The 11,260-nt window shown below is 44.4% G+C and overlaps 51 non-coding genes and 10 pseudogenes across 51 annotated transcripts; all 61 read left to right on the forward strand.

Moving 5' to 3' along the window:
- Nucleotides 1-22: 22 nt before the first annotated feature.
- Nucleotides 23-141, forward strand: LOC145890871 (5S ribosomal RNA). The gene has a single exon (XR_014399698.1). It is a non-coding gene; the product is annotated as a 5S ribosomal RNA (ribosomal RNA).
- Nucleotides 142-206: 65 nt separating this feature from the next.
- On the forward strand, nucleotides 207-325 carry LOC145892124 (5S ribosomal RNA). Its single transcript, XR_014400881.1, has one exon. It is a non-coding gene; the product is annotated as a 5S ribosomal RNA (ribosomal RNA).
- A 65-nt stretch (nucleotides 326-390) lies between these two features.
- LOC145891966 (5S ribosomal RNA) lies at nucleotides 391-509 on the forward strand. The gene has a single exon (XR_014400731.1). It is a non-coding gene; the product is annotated as a 5S ribosomal RNA (ribosomal RNA).
- Nucleotides 510-574: 65 nt separating this feature from the next.
- LOC145892494 (5S ribosomal RNA) lies at nucleotides 575-692 on the forward strand (annotated as a pseudogene).
- A 65-nt stretch (nucleotides 693-757) lies between these two features.
- LOC145893086 (5S ribosomal RNA) lies at nucleotides 758-876 on the forward strand. Its single transcript, XR_014401462.1, has one exon. It is a non-coding gene; the product is annotated as a 5S ribosomal RNA (ribosomal RNA).
- A 65-nt stretch (nucleotides 877-941) lies between these two features.
- LOC145891967 (5S ribosomal RNA) lies at nucleotides 942-1,060 on the forward strand. The gene has a single exon (XR_014400732.1). It is a non-coding gene; the product is annotated as a 5S ribosomal RNA (ribosomal RNA).
- Nucleotides 1,061-1,125: 65 nt separating this feature from the next.
- LOC145892130 (5S ribosomal RNA) lies at nucleotides 1,126-1,243 on the forward strand. The gene has a single exon (XR_014400887.1). It is a non-coding gene; the product is annotated as a 5S ribosomal RNA (ribosomal RNA).
- Nucleotides 1,244-1,308: 65 nt separating this feature from the next.
- On the forward strand, nucleotides 1,309-1,427 carry LOC145893088 (5S ribosomal RNA). Its single transcript, XR_014401464.1, has one exon. It is a non-coding gene; the product is annotated as a 5S ribosomal RNA (ribosomal RNA).
- A 65-nt stretch (nucleotides 1,428-1,492) lies between these two features.
- LOC145891968 (5S ribosomal RNA) lies at nucleotides 1,493-1,611 on the forward strand. Its single transcript, XR_014400733.1, has one exon. It is a non-coding gene; the product is annotated as a 5S ribosomal RNA (ribosomal RNA).
- A 65-nt stretch (nucleotides 1,612-1,676) lies between these two features.
- On the forward strand, nucleotides 1,677-1,794 carry LOC145892495 (5S ribosomal RNA; annotated as a pseudogene).
- Nucleotides 1,795-1,859: 65 nt separating this feature from the next.
- On the forward strand, nucleotides 1,860-1,978 carry LOC145893089 (5S ribosomal RNA). Its single transcript, XR_014401465.1, has one exon. It is a non-coding gene; the product is annotated as a 5S ribosomal RNA (ribosomal RNA).
- A 65-nt stretch (nucleotides 1,979-2,043) lies between these two features.
- LOC145892477 (5S ribosomal RNA) lies at nucleotides 2,044-2,162 on the forward strand (annotated as a pseudogene).
- Nucleotides 2,163-2,227: 65 nt separating this feature from the next.
- On the forward strand, nucleotides 2,228-2,345 carry LOC145892496 (5S ribosomal RNA; annotated as a pseudogene).
- Nucleotides 2,346-2,410: 65 nt separating this feature from the next.
- LOC145891271 (5S ribosomal RNA) lies at nucleotides 2,411-2,529 on the forward strand. The gene has a single exon (XR_014400074.1). It is a non-coding gene; the product is annotated as a 5S ribosomal RNA (ribosomal RNA).
- A 65-nt stretch (nucleotides 2,530-2,594) lies between these two features.
- Nucleotides 2,595-2,712, forward strand: LOC145892197 (5S ribosomal RNA). Its single transcript, XR_014400950.1, has one exon. It is a non-coding gene; the product is annotated as a 5S ribosomal RNA (ribosomal RNA).
- A 65-nt stretch (nucleotides 2,713-2,777) lies between these two features.
- Nucleotides 2,778-2,896, forward strand: LOC145891194 (5S ribosomal RNA). Its single transcript, XR_014400002.1, has one exon. It is a non-coding gene; the product is annotated as a 5S ribosomal RNA (ribosomal RNA).
- A 65-nt stretch (nucleotides 2,897-2,961) lies between these two features.
- LOC145891624 (5S ribosomal RNA) lies at nucleotides 2,962-3,080 on the forward strand. The gene has a single exon (XR_014400404.1). It is a non-coding gene; the product is annotated as a 5S ribosomal RNA (ribosomal RNA).
- A 66-nt stretch (nucleotides 3,081-3,146) lies between these two features.
- On the forward strand, nucleotides 3,147-3,265 carry LOC145892154 (5S ribosomal RNA). Its single transcript, XR_014400909.1, has one exon. It is a non-coding gene; the product is annotated as a 5S ribosomal RNA (ribosomal RNA).
- A 65-nt stretch (nucleotides 3,266-3,330) lies between these two features.
- LOC145891999 (5S ribosomal RNA) lies at nucleotides 3,331-3,449 on the forward strand. Its single transcript, XR_014400763.1, has one exon. It is a non-coding gene; the product is annotated as a 5S ribosomal RNA (ribosomal RNA).
- A 65-nt stretch (nucleotides 3,450-3,514) lies between these two features.
- LOC145891222 (5S ribosomal RNA) lies at nucleotides 3,515-3,633 on the forward strand. The gene has a single exon (XR_014400028.1). It is a non-coding gene; the product is annotated as a 5S ribosomal RNA (ribosomal RNA).
- Nucleotides 3,634-3,698: 65 nt separating this feature from the next.
- LOC145890927 (5S ribosomal RNA) lies at nucleotides 3,699-3,817 on the forward strand. Its single transcript, XR_014399750.1, has one exon. It is a non-coding gene; the product is annotated as a 5S ribosomal RNA (ribosomal RNA).
- A 65-nt stretch (nucleotides 3,818-3,882) lies between these two features.
- Nucleotides 3,883-4,001, forward strand: LOC145893090 (5S ribosomal RNA). Its single transcript, XR_014401466.1, has one exon. It is a non-coding gene; the product is annotated as a 5S ribosomal RNA (ribosomal RNA).
- A 65-nt stretch (nucleotides 4,002-4,066) lies between these two features.
- On the forward strand, nucleotides 4,067-4,185 carry LOC145893091 (5S ribosomal RNA). The gene has a single exon (XR_014401467.1). It is a non-coding gene; the product is annotated as a 5S ribosomal RNA (ribosomal RNA).
- Nucleotides 4,186-4,250: 65 nt separating this feature from the next.
- On the forward strand, nucleotides 4,251-4,369 carry LOC145892185 (5S ribosomal RNA). The gene has a single exon (XR_014400938.1). It is a non-coding gene; the product is annotated as a 5S ribosomal RNA (ribosomal RNA).
- A 65-nt stretch (nucleotides 4,370-4,434) lies between these two features.
- On the forward strand, nucleotides 4,435-4,553 carry LOC145893092 (5S ribosomal RNA). Its single transcript, XR_014401468.1, has one exon. It is a non-coding gene; the product is annotated as a 5S ribosomal RNA (ribosomal RNA).
- Nucleotides 4,554-4,618: 65 nt separating this feature from the next.
- On the forward strand, nucleotides 4,619-4,737 carry LOC145891733 (5S ribosomal RNA). Its single transcript, XR_014400509.1, has one exon. It is a non-coding gene; the product is annotated as a 5S ribosomal RNA (ribosomal RNA).
- Nucleotides 4,738-4,802: 65 nt separating this feature from the next.
- On the forward strand, nucleotides 4,803-4,921 carry LOC145892925 (5S ribosomal RNA). Its single transcript, XR_014401310.1, has one exon. It is a non-coding gene; the product is annotated as a 5S ribosomal RNA (ribosomal RNA).
- Nucleotides 4,922-4,986: 65 nt separating this feature from the next.
- On the forward strand, nucleotides 4,987-5,105 carry LOC145891796 (5S ribosomal RNA). The gene has a single exon (XR_014400569.1). It is a non-coding gene; the product is annotated as a 5S ribosomal RNA (ribosomal RNA).
- A 65-nt stretch (nucleotides 5,106-5,170) lies between these two features.
- On the forward strand, nucleotides 5,171-5,289 carry LOC145893094 (5S ribosomal RNA). The gene has a single exon (XR_014401470.1). It is a non-coding gene; the product is annotated as a 5S ribosomal RNA (ribosomal RNA).
- Nucleotides 5,290-5,354: 65 nt separating this feature from the next.
- On the forward strand, nucleotides 5,355-5,473 carry LOC145891260 (5S ribosomal RNA). Its single transcript, XR_014400064.1, has one exon. It is a non-coding gene; the product is annotated as a 5S ribosomal RNA (ribosomal RNA).
- A 65-nt stretch (nucleotides 5,474-5,538) lies between these two features.
- LOC145893104 (5S ribosomal RNA) lies at nucleotides 5,539-5,657 on the forward strand. Its single transcript, XR_014401480.1, has one exon. It is a non-coding gene; the product is annotated as a 5S ribosomal RNA (ribosomal RNA).
- A 66-nt stretch (nucleotides 5,658-5,723) lies between these two features.
- Nucleotides 5,724-5,842, forward strand: LOC145892390 (5S ribosomal RNA; annotated as a pseudogene).
- Nucleotides 5,843-5,907: 65 nt separating this feature from the next.
- LOC145890960 (5S ribosomal RNA) lies at nucleotides 5,908-6,026 on the forward strand. The gene has a single exon (XR_014399780.1). It is a non-coding gene; the product is annotated as a 5S ribosomal RNA (ribosomal RNA).
- Nucleotides 6,027-6,091: 65 nt separating this feature from the next.
- Nucleotides 6,092-6,210, forward strand: LOC145892335 (5S ribosomal RNA). Its single transcript, XR_014401072.1, has one exon. It is a non-coding gene; the product is annotated as a 5S ribosomal RNA (ribosomal RNA).
- Nucleotides 6,211-6,275: 65 nt separating this feature from the next.
- On the forward strand, nucleotides 6,276-6,394 carry LOC145891109 (5S ribosomal RNA). The gene has a single exon (XR_014399922.1). It is a non-coding gene; the product is annotated as a 5S ribosomal RNA (ribosomal RNA).
- Nucleotides 6,395-6,459: 65 nt separating this feature from the next.
- On the forward strand, nucleotides 6,460-6,578 carry LOC145891526 (5S ribosomal RNA). Its single transcript, XR_014400312.1, has one exon. It is a non-coding gene; the product is annotated as a 5S ribosomal RNA (ribosomal RNA).
- Nucleotides 6,579-6,643: 65 nt separating this feature from the next.
- On the forward strand, nucleotides 6,644-6,762 carry LOC145890941 (5S ribosomal RNA). The gene has a single exon (XR_014399763.1). It is a non-coding gene; the product is annotated as a 5S ribosomal RNA (ribosomal RNA).
- Nucleotides 6,763-6,827: 65 nt separating this feature from the next.
- Nucleotides 6,828-6,946, forward strand: LOC145891225 (5S ribosomal RNA). The gene has a single exon (XR_014400031.1). It is a non-coding gene; the product is annotated as a 5S ribosomal RNA (ribosomal RNA).
- A 65-nt stretch (nucleotides 6,947-7,011) lies between these two features.
- Nucleotides 7,012-7,140, forward strand: LOC145892222 (5S ribosomal RNA; annotated as a pseudogene).
- Nucleotides 7,141-7,205: 65 nt separating this feature from the next.
- LOC145891979 (5S ribosomal RNA) lies at nucleotides 7,206-7,323 on the forward strand. Its single transcript, XR_014400743.1, has one exon. It is a non-coding gene; the product is annotated as a 5S ribosomal RNA (ribosomal RNA).
- Nucleotides 7,324-7,388: 65 nt separating this feature from the next.
- Nucleotides 7,389-7,507, forward strand: LOC145891261 (5S ribosomal RNA). Its single transcript, XR_014400065.1, has one exon. It is a non-coding gene; the product is annotated as a 5S ribosomal RNA (ribosomal RNA).
- A 65-nt stretch (nucleotides 7,508-7,572) lies between these two features.
- LOC145890893 (5S ribosomal RNA) lies at nucleotides 7,573-7,691 on the forward strand. Its single transcript, XR_014399718.1, has one exon. It is a non-coding gene; the product is annotated as a 5S ribosomal RNA (ribosomal RNA).
- Nucleotides 7,692-7,757: 66 nt separating this feature from the next.
- On the forward strand, nucleotides 7,758-7,876 carry LOC145892391 (5S ribosomal RNA; annotated as a pseudogene).
- A 65-nt stretch (nucleotides 7,877-7,941) lies between these two features.
- On the forward strand, nucleotides 7,942-8,060 carry LOC145890971 (5S ribosomal RNA). Its single transcript, XR_014399791.1, has one exon. It is a non-coding gene; the product is annotated as a 5S ribosomal RNA (ribosomal RNA).
- Nucleotides 8,061-8,125: 65 nt separating this feature from the next.
- Nucleotides 8,126-8,244, forward strand: LOC145891936 (5S ribosomal RNA). Its single transcript, XR_014400703.1, has one exon. It is a non-coding gene; the product is annotated as a 5S ribosomal RNA (ribosomal RNA).
- Nucleotides 8,245-8,309: 65 nt separating this feature from the next.
- Nucleotides 8,310-8,428, forward strand: LOC145891110 (5S ribosomal RNA). Its single transcript, XR_014399923.1, has one exon. It is a non-coding gene; the product is annotated as a 5S ribosomal RNA (ribosomal RNA).
- A 65-nt stretch (nucleotides 8,429-8,493) lies between these two features.
- Nucleotides 8,494-8,612, forward strand: LOC145891467 (5S ribosomal RNA). The gene has a single exon (XR_014400256.1). It is a non-coding gene; the product is annotated as a 5S ribosomal RNA (ribosomal RNA).
- A 65-nt stretch (nucleotides 8,613-8,677) lies between these two features.
- Nucleotides 8,678-8,796, forward strand: LOC145890942 (5S ribosomal RNA). The gene has a single exon (XR_014399764.1). It is a non-coding gene; the product is annotated as a 5S ribosomal RNA (ribosomal RNA).
- A 65-nt stretch (nucleotides 8,797-8,861) lies between these two features.
- LOC145891226 (5S ribosomal RNA) lies at nucleotides 8,862-8,980 on the forward strand. Its single transcript, XR_014400032.1, has one exon. It is a non-coding gene; the product is annotated as a 5S ribosomal RNA (ribosomal RNA).
- A 65-nt stretch (nucleotides 8,981-9,045) lies between these two features.
- On the forward strand, nucleotides 9,046-9,174 carry LOC145892223 (5S ribosomal RNA; annotated as a pseudogene).
- A 65-nt stretch (nucleotides 9,175-9,239) lies between these two features.
- Nucleotides 9,240-9,357, forward strand: LOC145891980 (5S ribosomal RNA). The gene has a single exon (XR_014400744.1). It is a non-coding gene; the product is annotated as a 5S ribosomal RNA (ribosomal RNA).
- A 65-nt stretch (nucleotides 9,358-9,422) lies between these two features.
- On the forward strand, nucleotides 9,423-9,541 carry LOC145892461 (5S ribosomal RNA; annotated as a pseudogene).
- A 65-nt stretch (nucleotides 9,542-9,606) lies between these two features.
- Nucleotides 9,607-9,725, forward strand: LOC145892375 (5S ribosomal RNA). The gene has a single exon (XR_014401110.1). It is a non-coding gene; the product is annotated as a 5S ribosomal RNA (ribosomal RNA).
- A 65-nt stretch (nucleotides 9,726-9,790) lies between these two features.
- LOC145891425 (5S ribosomal RNA) lies at nucleotides 9,791-9,909 on the forward strand. The gene has a single exon (XR_014400217.1). It is a non-coding gene; the product is annotated as a 5S ribosomal RNA (ribosomal RNA).
- Nucleotides 9,910-9,974: 65 nt separating this feature from the next.
- LOC145891734 (5S ribosomal RNA) lies at nucleotides 9,975-10,093 on the forward strand. The gene has a single exon (XR_014400510.1). It is a non-coding gene; the product is annotated as a 5S ribosomal RNA (ribosomal RNA).
- Nucleotides 10,094-10,158: 65 nt separating this feature from the next.
- LOC145892937 (5S ribosomal RNA) lies at nucleotides 10,159-10,277 on the forward strand. Its single transcript, XR_014401321.1, has one exon. It is a non-coding gene; the product is annotated as a 5S ribosomal RNA (ribosomal RNA).
- Nucleotides 10,278-10,342: 65 nt separating this feature from the next.
- On the forward strand, nucleotides 10,343-10,461 carry LOC145891640 (5S ribosomal RNA). The gene has a single exon (XR_014400420.1). It is a non-coding gene; the product is annotated as a 5S ribosomal RNA (ribosomal RNA).
- A 65-nt stretch (nucleotides 10,462-10,526) lies between these two features.
- Nucleotides 10,527-10,645, forward strand: LOC145891063 (5S ribosomal RNA). Its single transcript, XR_014399878.1, has one exon. It is a non-coding gene; the product is annotated as a 5S ribosomal RNA (ribosomal RNA).
- Nucleotides 10,646-10,710: 65 nt separating this feature from the next.
- Nucleotides 10,711-10,829, forward strand: LOC145891262 (5S ribosomal RNA). The gene has a single exon (XR_014400066.1). It is a non-coding gene; the product is annotated as a 5S ribosomal RNA (ribosomal RNA).
- A 65-nt stretch (nucleotides 10,830-10,894) lies between these two features.
- Nucleotides 10,895-11,013, forward strand: LOC145893116 (5S ribosomal RNA). The gene has a single exon (XR_014401492.1). It is a non-coding gene; the product is annotated as a 5S ribosomal RNA (ribosomal RNA).
- Nucleotides 11,014-11,079: 66 nt separating this feature from the next.
- On the forward strand, nucleotides 11,080-11,198 carry LOC145892392 (5S ribosomal RNA; annotated as a pseudogene).
- The last annotated feature ends 62 nt before the right edge of the window (nucleotides 11,199-11,260 follow it).

The raw sequence follows: 11,260 nt of genomic DNA on the forward strand, positions 1-11,260 counted from the left end.
TCGTTAAAACAGACTAACAAACGTCTACGGCCATACCAGGTTGAAAGCACCCGATCACGTTCGATCTCGGCAGTTAAGCAACCTCGGGCTTGGTTAGTACTTGGATGGGTGACCGCCTAGGAATACCAAGTGTTGTAGTCATTTTACTATTTGCACAAAGTATGCTTTGAATTGCCCATAAATGTCGTTAAAACAGACTAACAAACGTCTACGGCCATACCAGGTTGAAAGCACCCGATCTCGTTCGATCTCGGCAGTTAAGCAACCTCGGGCTTGGTTAGTACTTGGATGGGTGACCGCCTAGGAATACCAATTGTTTTAGTCATTTTACTATTTGCACAAAGTATGCTTTGAATTGCCCATAAATGTCGTTAAAACAGACTAACAAACGTCTACGGCCATATCAGGTTGAAAGCTCCCGATCTCGTTCGATCTCGGCAGTTAAGCAACCTCGGGCTTGGTTAGTACTTGGATGGATGACCGCCTAGGAATATCAAGTGTTGTAGTCATTTTTCTATTTAAACAAAGTATGCATTGAATTGCGCATAAAGATCGTCATAACAGACTAAAAAACGTCTAAGGCCATACCAGGTTGAAAGCACCGTTCTCGTTCGAACTCGGCAGTTAAGCAACCTCGGGCTTGGATAGTACTTGGATGGGTGACCGCCTAGGAATACCAAGTGTTGTAGTCATTTTACTGTTTGCACAAAGTATGCTTTGAATTGCCCATAAATGTCGTTAATTCAGACTAACAAACGTCTACGGCCATACCAGGTTGAAAGCACCCGATCTCGTTCGATCTCGGCAGTTAAGCAACCTCGGGCTTGGTTAGTACTTGGATGGGTGACCGCCTAGGAATACCAAGTGTTGTAGTCATTTTACTATTTGCACAAAGTATGCTTTGAATTGCCCATAAATGTCGTTAACACAGACTAACAAACGTCTACGGCCATATCAGGTTGAAAGCTCCCGATCTCGTTCGATCTCGGCAGTTAAGCAACCTCGGGCTTGGTTAGTACTTGGATGGATGACCGCCTAGGAATATCAAGTGTTGTAGTCATTTTTCTATTTACACAAAGTATGCTTTGAATTGCCCATGAATGTCGTCAAAACAGACTAACAAACGTCTACGGCCATACCAGGTTGAAAGCACCGTTCTCGTTCGAACTCGGCAGTTAAGCAACCTCGGGCTTGGATAGTACTTGGATGGGTGACCGCCTAGGAATACCAAGTGTTGTAGTCATTTTACTGTTTGCACAAAGTATGCTTTGAATTGCCCATAAATGTCGTTAATTCAGACTAACAAACGTCTACGGCCATACCAGGTTGAAAGCACCCGATCTCGTTCGATCTCGGCAGTTAAGCAACCTCGGGCTTGGTTAGTACTTGGATGGGTGACCGCCTAGGAATACCAAGTGTTGTAGTCATTTTACTATTTGCACAAAGTATGCTTTGAATTGCCCATAAATGTCGTTAAAACAGACTAACAAACGTCTACGGCCATATCAGGTTGAAAGCTCCCGATCTCGTTCGATCTCGGCAGTTAAGCAACCTCGGGCTTGGTTAGTACTTGGATGGATGACCGCCTAGGAATATCAAGTGTTGTAGTCATTTTTCTATTTAAACAAAGTATGCATTGAATTGCGCATAAAGATCGTCATAACAGACTAAAAAACGTCTAAGGCCATACCAGGTTGAAAGCACCGTTCTCGTTCGAACTCGGCAGTTAAGCAACCTCGGGCTTGGATAGTACTTGGATGGGTGACCGCCTAGGAATACCAAGTGTTGTAGTCATTTTACTGTTTGCACAAAGTATGCTTTGAATTGCCCATAAATGTCGTTAATTCAGACTAACAAACGTCTACGGCCATACCAGGTTGAAAGCACCCGATCTCGTTCGATCTCGGCAGTTAAGCAACCTCGGGCTTGGTTAGTACTTGGATGGGTGACCGCCTAGGAATACCAAGTGTTGTAGTCATTTTACTATTTGCACAAAGTATGCTTTGAATTGCCCATAAATGTCGTTAAAACAGACTAACAAACGTCTACGGCCATATCAGGTTGAAAGCTCCCGATCTCGTTCGATCTCGGCAGTTAAGCAACCTCGGGCTTGGTTAGTACTTGGATCGATGACCGCCTAGGAATATCAAGTGTTGTAGTCATTTTTCTATTTAAACAAAGTATGCATTGAATTGCGCATAAAGATCGTCATAACAGACTAAAAAACGTCTAAGGCCATACCAGGTTGAAAGCACCGTTCTCGTTCGAACTCGGCAGTTAAGCAACCTCGGGCTTGGATAGTACTTGGATGGGTGACCGCCTAGGAATACCAAGTGTTGTAGTCATTTTACTGTTTGCACAAAGTATGCTTTGAATTGCCCATAAATGTCGTTAATTCAGACTAACAAACGTCTACGGCCATACCAGGTTGAAAGCACCCGATCTCGTTCGATCTCGGCAGTTAAGCAACCTCGGGCTTGGTTAGTACTTGGATGGGTGACCGCCTGGGAATACCAAGTGTTGTAGTCATTTTTCTGTTTACCCAAAGTATGCTTTGAATTGCGCATAAATGTCGTCAAAGCAGACTAACAAACGTCTACGGCCATACCAGGTTGAAAGCACCCGATCTCGTTCGATCTCGGCAGTTAGCAACCTCTGGCTTGGTTAGTACTTGGATGGGTGACCGCCTGGGAATACCAAGTGTTGTAGTCATTTTTCTGTTTACCCAAAGTATGCTTTGAATTGCGCATAAATGTCGTCAAAGCAGACTAACAAACGTCTACGGCCATACCAGGTTGAAAGCACCCGATCTCGTTCGATCTCGGCAGTTAAGCAACCTCGGGCTTGGTTAGTACTTGGATGGGTGACCTCCTAGGAATACCAAGTGTTGTAGTCACTTTTCTATTTATACAAAGTATGCTTTGAATTGCGCATGAAAATCGTCATAACAGACTAACAAACGTCTACGGCCCTACCAGGTTGAAAGCACCCGATCTCGTTCGATCTCGGCAGTTAAGCAACCTCGGGTTTGGTTAGTACTTGGATGGGTGACCGCCTAGGAATACCAAGTGTTGTAGTCATTTTTCTGTTTGCCCAAAGTTATGCTTTGAATTGCGCATAAATGTCGTCAAAACAGTCTAACAAACGTCTACGGCCATACCAGGTTGAAAGCACCCGATCTCGTTCGATTTCGGCAGTTAAGCAACATCGGGCTTGGTTAGTACTTGGATGGGTGTCCTCTTAGGAATACCAAGTGTTGTAGTCATTTTTCTATTTACCCAAAGTATGCTTTGAATTGCCCATAAATGTCGTCAAAACAGACTAACAAACGTCTACGGCCATACCAGGTTGAAAGCACCCGATCTCGTTCGATCTCGGATGTTTAGCAACCTCGGGCTTGGTTAGTACTTGGATGGGTGACCGACTAGGAACACCAAGTGTTGTAGTCATTTTGCTATTTGCACAAAGTATGCTTTGAATTGCTCATAAATGTCGTCAAAACAGACTAACACACGTCTACGGCCATACCAGGTTGAAAGCACCCGATCTCGTTCGATCTCGGCAGTTAAGCAACCTCGGGCTTGGTTAGTACTTGGATGGGTGACCGCCTAGGAATACCAAGTGTTGCAGTCATTTTTCTATTTATACAAAGTATGCTTTGAATTGCGCATAAAGATCGTCGTAACAGACTAACAAACGTCTACGGCCATACCAGGTTGAAAGCACCCGATCTCGTTCGATCTCGGATGTTAAGCAACCTCGGGCTTGGTTAGTACTTGGATGGGTGACCGCCTAGGAATACCAAGTGTTGTAGTCATTTTACTATTTGCACAAAGTATGCTTTGAATTGCCCATAAATGTCGTTAAAACAGACTAACAAACGTCTACGGCCATACCAGGTTGAAAGCACCCGATCTCGTTCGATCTCGGCAGTTAAGCAACCTCGGGCTTGGTTAGTACTTGGATGGGTGACCGCCTAGGAATACCAAGTGTTGTAGTCATTTTACTATTTGCACAAAGTATGCTTTGAATTGCCCATAAATGTCGTCAAAACAGACTAACAAACGTCTACGGCCATACCAGGTTGAAAGCACCCGATCTCGTTCGATCTCGGCAGTTAAGCAACCTCGGGCTTGGTTAGTACTTGGATGGGTGACCGCCTAGGAATACCAAGTGTTGTAGTCATTTTGCTATTTGCACAAAGTATGCTTTGAATTGCTCATAAATGTCGTCAAAACAGACTAACAAACGTCTACGGCCATTCCAGGTTGAAAGCACCCGATCGCGTTCGATCTCGGCAGTTAAGCAACCTCGGGCTTGGTTAGTACATGGATGGGTGACCGCCTAGGAATACCAAGTGTTGCAGTCATTTTTCTATTTATACAAAGTATGCTTTGAATTGCGCATAAATGTCGTCATAACAGACTAACAAACGTCTACGGCCATACCAGGTTGAAAGCACCCGATCTCGTTCGATCTCGGCAGTTAAGCAACCTCGGGCTTGGTTAGTACTTGGATGGGTGACCGCCTAGGAATACCAAGTGTTGTAGTCATTTTACTATTTGCACAAAGTATGCTTTGAATTGCCCATAAATGTCGTTAAAACAGACTAACAAACGTCTACGGCCATACCAGGTTGAAAGCACCCGATCTCGTTCTGTCTCGGCAGTTAAGCAACCTCGGGCTTGGTTAGTACTTGGATGGGTGACCGCCTAGGAATACCAAGTGTTGTAGACATTTTACTATTTGCACAAAGTATGCTTTGAATTGCCCATAAATGTCGTCAAAACAGACTAACAAACGTCTACGGCCATACCAGGTTGAAAGCACCCGATCTCGTTCGATCTCGGCAGTTAAGCAACCTCGGGCTTGGTTAGTACTTGGATGGGTGACCGCCTAGGAATACCAAGTGTTGTAGACAATTTTCTATTTACACAAAGTATGCTTTGAATTGCGCATAAAGATCGTCATAACAGACTAACAATCGTCTACGGCCATACCAGGTTGAAAGCACCCGATCTCGTTCGATCTCGGATGTTTAGCAACCTCGGGCTTGGTAAGTACTTGGATGGGTGACCGCCTAGGAATACCAAGTGTTGTAGTCATTTAACTATTTGCACAAAGTATGCTTTGAATTGCCCATAAATGTCGTCATAACAGACTAACAAACGTCTACGGCCATACCAGGTTGAAAGCACCCGATCTCGTTCGATCTCGGCAGTTAAGCAACCTCGGGCTTGGTTAGTACTTGGATGGGTGACCGCCTAGGAATACCAAGTGTTGTAGTCATTTTGCTATTTGCACAAAGTATGCTTTGAATTGCCCCTAAATGTCGTCAAAACAGACTAACAAACGTCTACGGCCATACCAGGTTGAAAGCACCCGATCTCGTTCGATCTCGGCAGTTAAGCAACCTCGGGCTTGGTTAGTACTTGGATGGGTGACCTCCTAGGAATACCAAGTTTTGTAGTCATTTTTCTATTTATGCAAAGTATGCTTTGAATTGCGCATGAAGATCGTCATAACCGACTAACAAATGTCTACGGCCATACCAGGTTGAAAGCACCCGATCTCGTTCGATCTCGGAAGTTAAGCAACCTCGGGCTTGGTTAGTACTTGGATGGGTGACCGCCTAGGAATACCAAGTGTTGTAGTCATTTTTCTGTTTACCCAAAGTTATACTTTGAATTGCGCATAAATGTCGTCAAAACAGTCTAACAAACGTCTACGGCCATACCAGGTTGAAAGCACCCGATCTCGTTCGATCTCGGCAGTTAAGCAACCTCGGGCTTGGTTAGTGTTTGGATGGGTGTCCTCTTTGGTATACCAAGTGTTGTAGTCATTTTTCTATTTACCCAAAGTATGCTTTGAATTGCCCATAAATGTCGTCAAAACAGACTAACAAACGTCTACGGCCATACCAGGTTGAAAGCACCCGATCTCGTTCGATCTCGGCAGTTAAGCAACCTCGGGCTTGGTTAGTACTTAGATGGGTGACCGCCTAGGAATACCAAGTGTTGTAGACAATTTTCTATTTACACAAAGTATGCTTTGAATTGCGCATAAAGATCGTCATAACAGACTAACAATCATCTACGGCCATACCAGGTTGAAAGCACCCGATCTCGTTCGATCTCGGATGTTTAGCAACCTCTGGCTTGGTTAGTACTTGGATGGGTGACCTCCTAGGAATACCAAGTGTTGTAGTCATTTTTCTATTTACCCAAAGTATGCTTTGAATTGCGCATAAATGTCGTCAAAACAGACTAACAAACGTCTACGGCCATACCAGGTTGAAAGCACCCGATCTCGTTCGATCTCGGCAGTTAAGCAACCTCGGGCTTGGTTAGTACTTGGATGGGTGACCGCCTAGGAATACCAAGTGTTGTATTCATTTTACTATTTGCACAAAGTATGCTTTGAATTGCCCATAAATGTCGTTAAAACAGACTAACAAACGTCTACGGCCATACCAGGTTGAAAGCACCCGATCTCGTTCGATCTCGGCAGTTAAGCAACCTCGGGCTTGGTTAGTACTTGGATGGGTGACCGCCTAGGAATTCCAATTGTTGTAGTCATTTTTCTGTTTACCCAAAGTATGCTTTGAATTGCGCATTAATGTCGTCAAAACAGACTAACAAACGTCTACGGCCATACCAGGTTGAAAGCACCCGATCTCGTTCGATCTCGGCAGTTAAGCAACCTCGGGCTTGGTTAGTACTTGGATGGGTGACCGCCTAGGAATACCAAGTGTTGTGGTCATTTTTCTATTTATACAAAGTATGCTTTGAATTGCGCATAAAGATCGTCATAACAGACTAACAAACCTCTACGGCCATACCAGGTTGAAAGCACCCGATCTCGTTCGATCTCGGCAGTTAAGCAACCTCGGGCTTGGTTAGTACTTGGATGGGTGACCGCCTAGGAATACCAAGTGTTGTAGTCATTTTACTATTTGCACAAAGTATGCTTTGAATTGCCCATAAATGTCGTCAATACAGCCTAACAAACGTCTACGGCCATACCAGGTTGAAAGCACCCGATCTCGTTCGATCTCGTTCGATCTCGGCAGTTAAGCAACCTCGGGCTTGGTTAGTACTTGGATGGGTGACCGCCTAGGAAAACCAAGTGTTGTATTCATTTTACTATTTGCACAAAGCATGCTATGAACTGCCCATAAATGTCGTCAAAACAGACTAACAAACGTCTACGGCCATACCAGGTTGAAAGCACCCGATCTCGTTCGATCTCGGCAGTTAAGCAACCTCGGGCTTTGTTGTACTTGGATGGGTGACCGCCTAGGAATACCAAGTGTTGTAGTCATTTTATTATTTGCACAAAGTATGCTTTGAATTGCCCATAAATGTCGTTAGAACAGACTAACAAACGTCTACGGCCATACCAGGTTGAAAGCACCCGATCTCGTTCGATCTCGGCAGTTAAGCAACCTCGGGCTTGGTTAGTACTTGGATGGGTGACCTCCTAGGAATACCAAGTTTTGTAGTCATTTTTCTATTTATGCAAAGTATGCTTTGAATTGCGCATGAAGATCGTCATAACCGACTAACAAATGTCTACGGCCATACCAGGTTGAAAGCACCCGATCTCGTTCGATCTCGGAAGTTAAGCAACCTCGGGCTTGGTTCGTACTTGGATGGGTGACCGCCTAGGAATACCAAGTGTTGTAGTCATTTTTCTGTTTACCCAAAGTTATACTTTGAATTGCGCATAAATGTCGTCAAAACAGTCTAACAAACGTCTACGGCCATACCAGGTTGAAAGCACCCGATCTCGTTCGATCTCGGCAGTTAAGCAACCTCGGGCTTGGTTAGTGTTTGGATGGGTGTCCTCTTTGGTATACCAAGTGTTGTAGTCATTTTTCTATTTACCCAAAGTATGCTTTGAATTGCCCATAAATGTCGTCAAAACAGACTAACAAACGTCTACGGCCATACCAGGTTGAAAGCACCCGATCTCGTTCGATCTCGGCAGTTAAGCAACCTCGGGCTTGGTTAGTACTTAGATGGGTGACCGCCTAGGAATACCAAGTGTTGTAGACAATTTTCTATTTACACAAAGTATGCTTTGAATTGCGCATAAAGATCGTCATAACAGACTAACAATCATCTACGGCCATACCAGGTTGAAAGCACCCGATCTCGTTCGATCTCGGATGTTTAGCAACCTCGGGCTTGGTTAGTACTTGGATGGGTGACCTCCTAGGAATACCAAGTGTTGTAGTCATTTTTCTATTTACCCAAAGTATGCTTTGAATTGCGCATAAATGTCGTCAAAACAGACTAACAAACGTCTACGGCCATACCAGGTTGAAAGCACCCGATCTCGTTCGATCTCGGCAGTTAAGCAACCTCGGGCTTGGTTAGTACTTGGATGGGTGACCGCCTAGGAATACCAAGTGTTGTATTCATTTTACTATTTGCACAAAGTATGCTTTGAATTGCCCATAAATGTCGTTAAAACAGACTAACAAACGTCTACGGCCATACCAGGTTGAAAGCACCCGATCTCGTTCGATCTCGGCAGTTAAGCAACCTCGGGCTTGGTTAGTACTTGGATGGGTGACCGCCTAGGAATACCAATTGTTGTAGTCATTTTTCTGTTTACCCAAAGTATGCTTTGAATTGCGCATTAATGTCGTCAAAACAGACTAACAAACGTCTACGGCCATACCAGGTTGAAAGCACCCGATCTCGTTCGATCTCGGCAGTTAAGCAACCTCGGGCTTGGTTAGTACTTGGATGGGTGACCGCCTAGGAATACCAAGTGTTGTGGTCATTTTTCTATTTATACAAAGTATGCTTTGAATTGCGCATAAAGATCGTCATAACAGACTAACAAACCTCTACGGCCATACCAGGTTGAAAGCACCCGATCTCGTTCGATCTCGGCAGTTAAGCAACCTCGGGCTTGGTTAGTACTTGGATGGGTGACCGCCTAGGAATACCAAGTGTTGTAGTCATTTTACTATTTGCACAAAGTATGCTTTGAATTGCCCATAAATGTCGTCAATACAGCCTAACAAACGTCTACGGCCATACCAGGTTGAAAGCACCCGATCTCGTTCGATCTCGTTCGATCTCGGCAGTTAAGCAACCTCGGGCTTGGTTAGTACTTGGATGGGTGACCGCCTAGGAAAACCAAGTGTTGTATTCATTTTACTATTTGCACAAAGCATGCTATGAACTGCCCATAAATGTCGTCAAAACAGACTAACAAACGTCTACGGCCATACCAGGTTGAAAGCACCCGATCTCGTTCGATCTCGGCAGTTAAGCAACCTCGGGCTTTGTTGTACTTGGATGGGTGACCGCCTAGGAATACCAAGTGTTGTAGTCATTTTATTATTTGCACAAAGTATGCTTTGAATTGCCCATAAATGTCGTTAGAACAGACTAACAAACGTCTACGGCCATACCAGGTTGAAAGCACACGATCTCGTTCGATCTCGGCAGTTAAGTAACCTCGGGCTTGGTTGGTACTTGGATGGGTGACATCCTAGGAATACCAAGTGTTGTAGTCATTTTTCTATTTGCACAAAGTATACTTTGAATTGCGCATAAAGATCGTCATAACAGACTAACAAACGTCTACGGCCATACCAGGTTGAAAGCACACGATCTCGTTCGATCTCGGCAGTTAAGCAACCTCGGGCTTGGTTAGTATTTGGATGGGTGTCCTCTTTGGTATACCAAGTGTTGTAGTCATTTTTCTATTTACCCAAAGTATGCTTTGAATTGCCCATAAATGTCGTCAAAACAGACTAACAAACGTCTAAGGCCATACCAGGTTGAAAGCACCCGATCTCGTTCGATCTCGGCAGTTAAGCAACCTCGGGCTTGGTTAGTACTTGGATGGGTGACCGCCTAGGAATACCAAGTGTTGTAGTCATTTTACTATTTGCACAAAGTATGCTTTGAATTGCCCATAAATGTCGTTAAAACAGACTAACAAACGTCTACGGCCATACCAGGTTGAAAGCACCCGATCTCGTTCTGTCTCGGCAGTTAAGCAACCTCGGGCTTGGTTAGTACTTGGATGGGTGACCGCCTAGGAATACCAAGTGTTGTAGACATTTTACTATTTGCACAAAGTATGCTTTGAATTGCCCATAAATGTCGTCAAAACAGACTAACAAACGTCTACGGCCATACCAGGTTGAAAGCACCCGATCTCGTTCGATCTCGGCAGTTAAGCAACCTCGGGCTTGGTTAGTACTTGGATGGGTGACCGCCTAGGAATACCAAGTGTTGTAGACAATTTTCTATTTACACAAAGTATGCTTTGAATTGCGCATAAAGATCGTCATAACAGACTAACAATCGTCTACGGCCATACCAGGTTGAAAGCACCCGATCTCGTTCGATCTCGGATGTTTAGCAACCTCGGGCTTGGTTAGTACTTGGATGGGTGACCGCCTAGGAATACCAAGTGTTGTAGTCATTTAACTATTTGCACAAAGTATGCTTTGAATTGCCCATAAATGTCGTCATAACAGACTAACAAACGTCTACGGCCATACCAGGTTGAAAGCACCCGATCTCGTTCGATCTCGGCAGTTAAGCAACCTCGGGCTTGGTTAGTACTTGGATGGGTGACCGCCTAGGAATACCAAGTGTTGTTGTCATTTTGCTATTTGCACAAAGTATGCTTTGAATTGCCCCTAAATGTCGTCAAAACAGACTAACAAACGTCTACGGCCATACCAGGTTGAAAGCACCCGATCTCGTTCGATCTCGGCAGTTAAGCAACCTCGGGCTTGGTTAGTACTTGGATGGGTGACCTCCTAGGAATACCAAGTTTTGTAGTCATTTTTCTATTTATGCAAAGTATGCTTTGAATTGCGCATGAAGATCGTCATAACCGACTAACAAATGTCTACGGCCATACCAGGTTGAAAGCACCCGATCTCGTTCGATCTCGGAAGTTAAGCAACCTCGGGCTTGGTTAGTACTTGGATGGGTGACCGCCTAGGAATACCAAGTGTTGTAGTCATTTTTCTGTTTACCCATAGTTATACTTTGAATTGCGCATAAATGTCGTCAAAACAGTCTAACAAACGTCTACGGCCATACCAGGTTGAAAGCACCCGATCTCGTTCGATCTCGGCAGTTAAGCAACCTCGGGCTTGGTTAGTGTTTGGATGGGTGTCCTCTTTGGTATACCAAGTGTTGTAGTCATTTTTCTATTTACCCAAAGTATGCTTTGAATTGCCCATAAATGTCGTCAAAACAGACTAACA

Source organism: Ascidia mentula, chromosome 2, assembly GCF_947561715.1.
Source record: "Ascidia mentula chromosome 2, kaAscMent1.1, whole genome shotgun sequence".
NCBI lineage: Eukaryota > Metazoa > Chordata > Ascidiacea > Phlebobranchia > Ascidiidae > Ascidia > Ascidia mentula.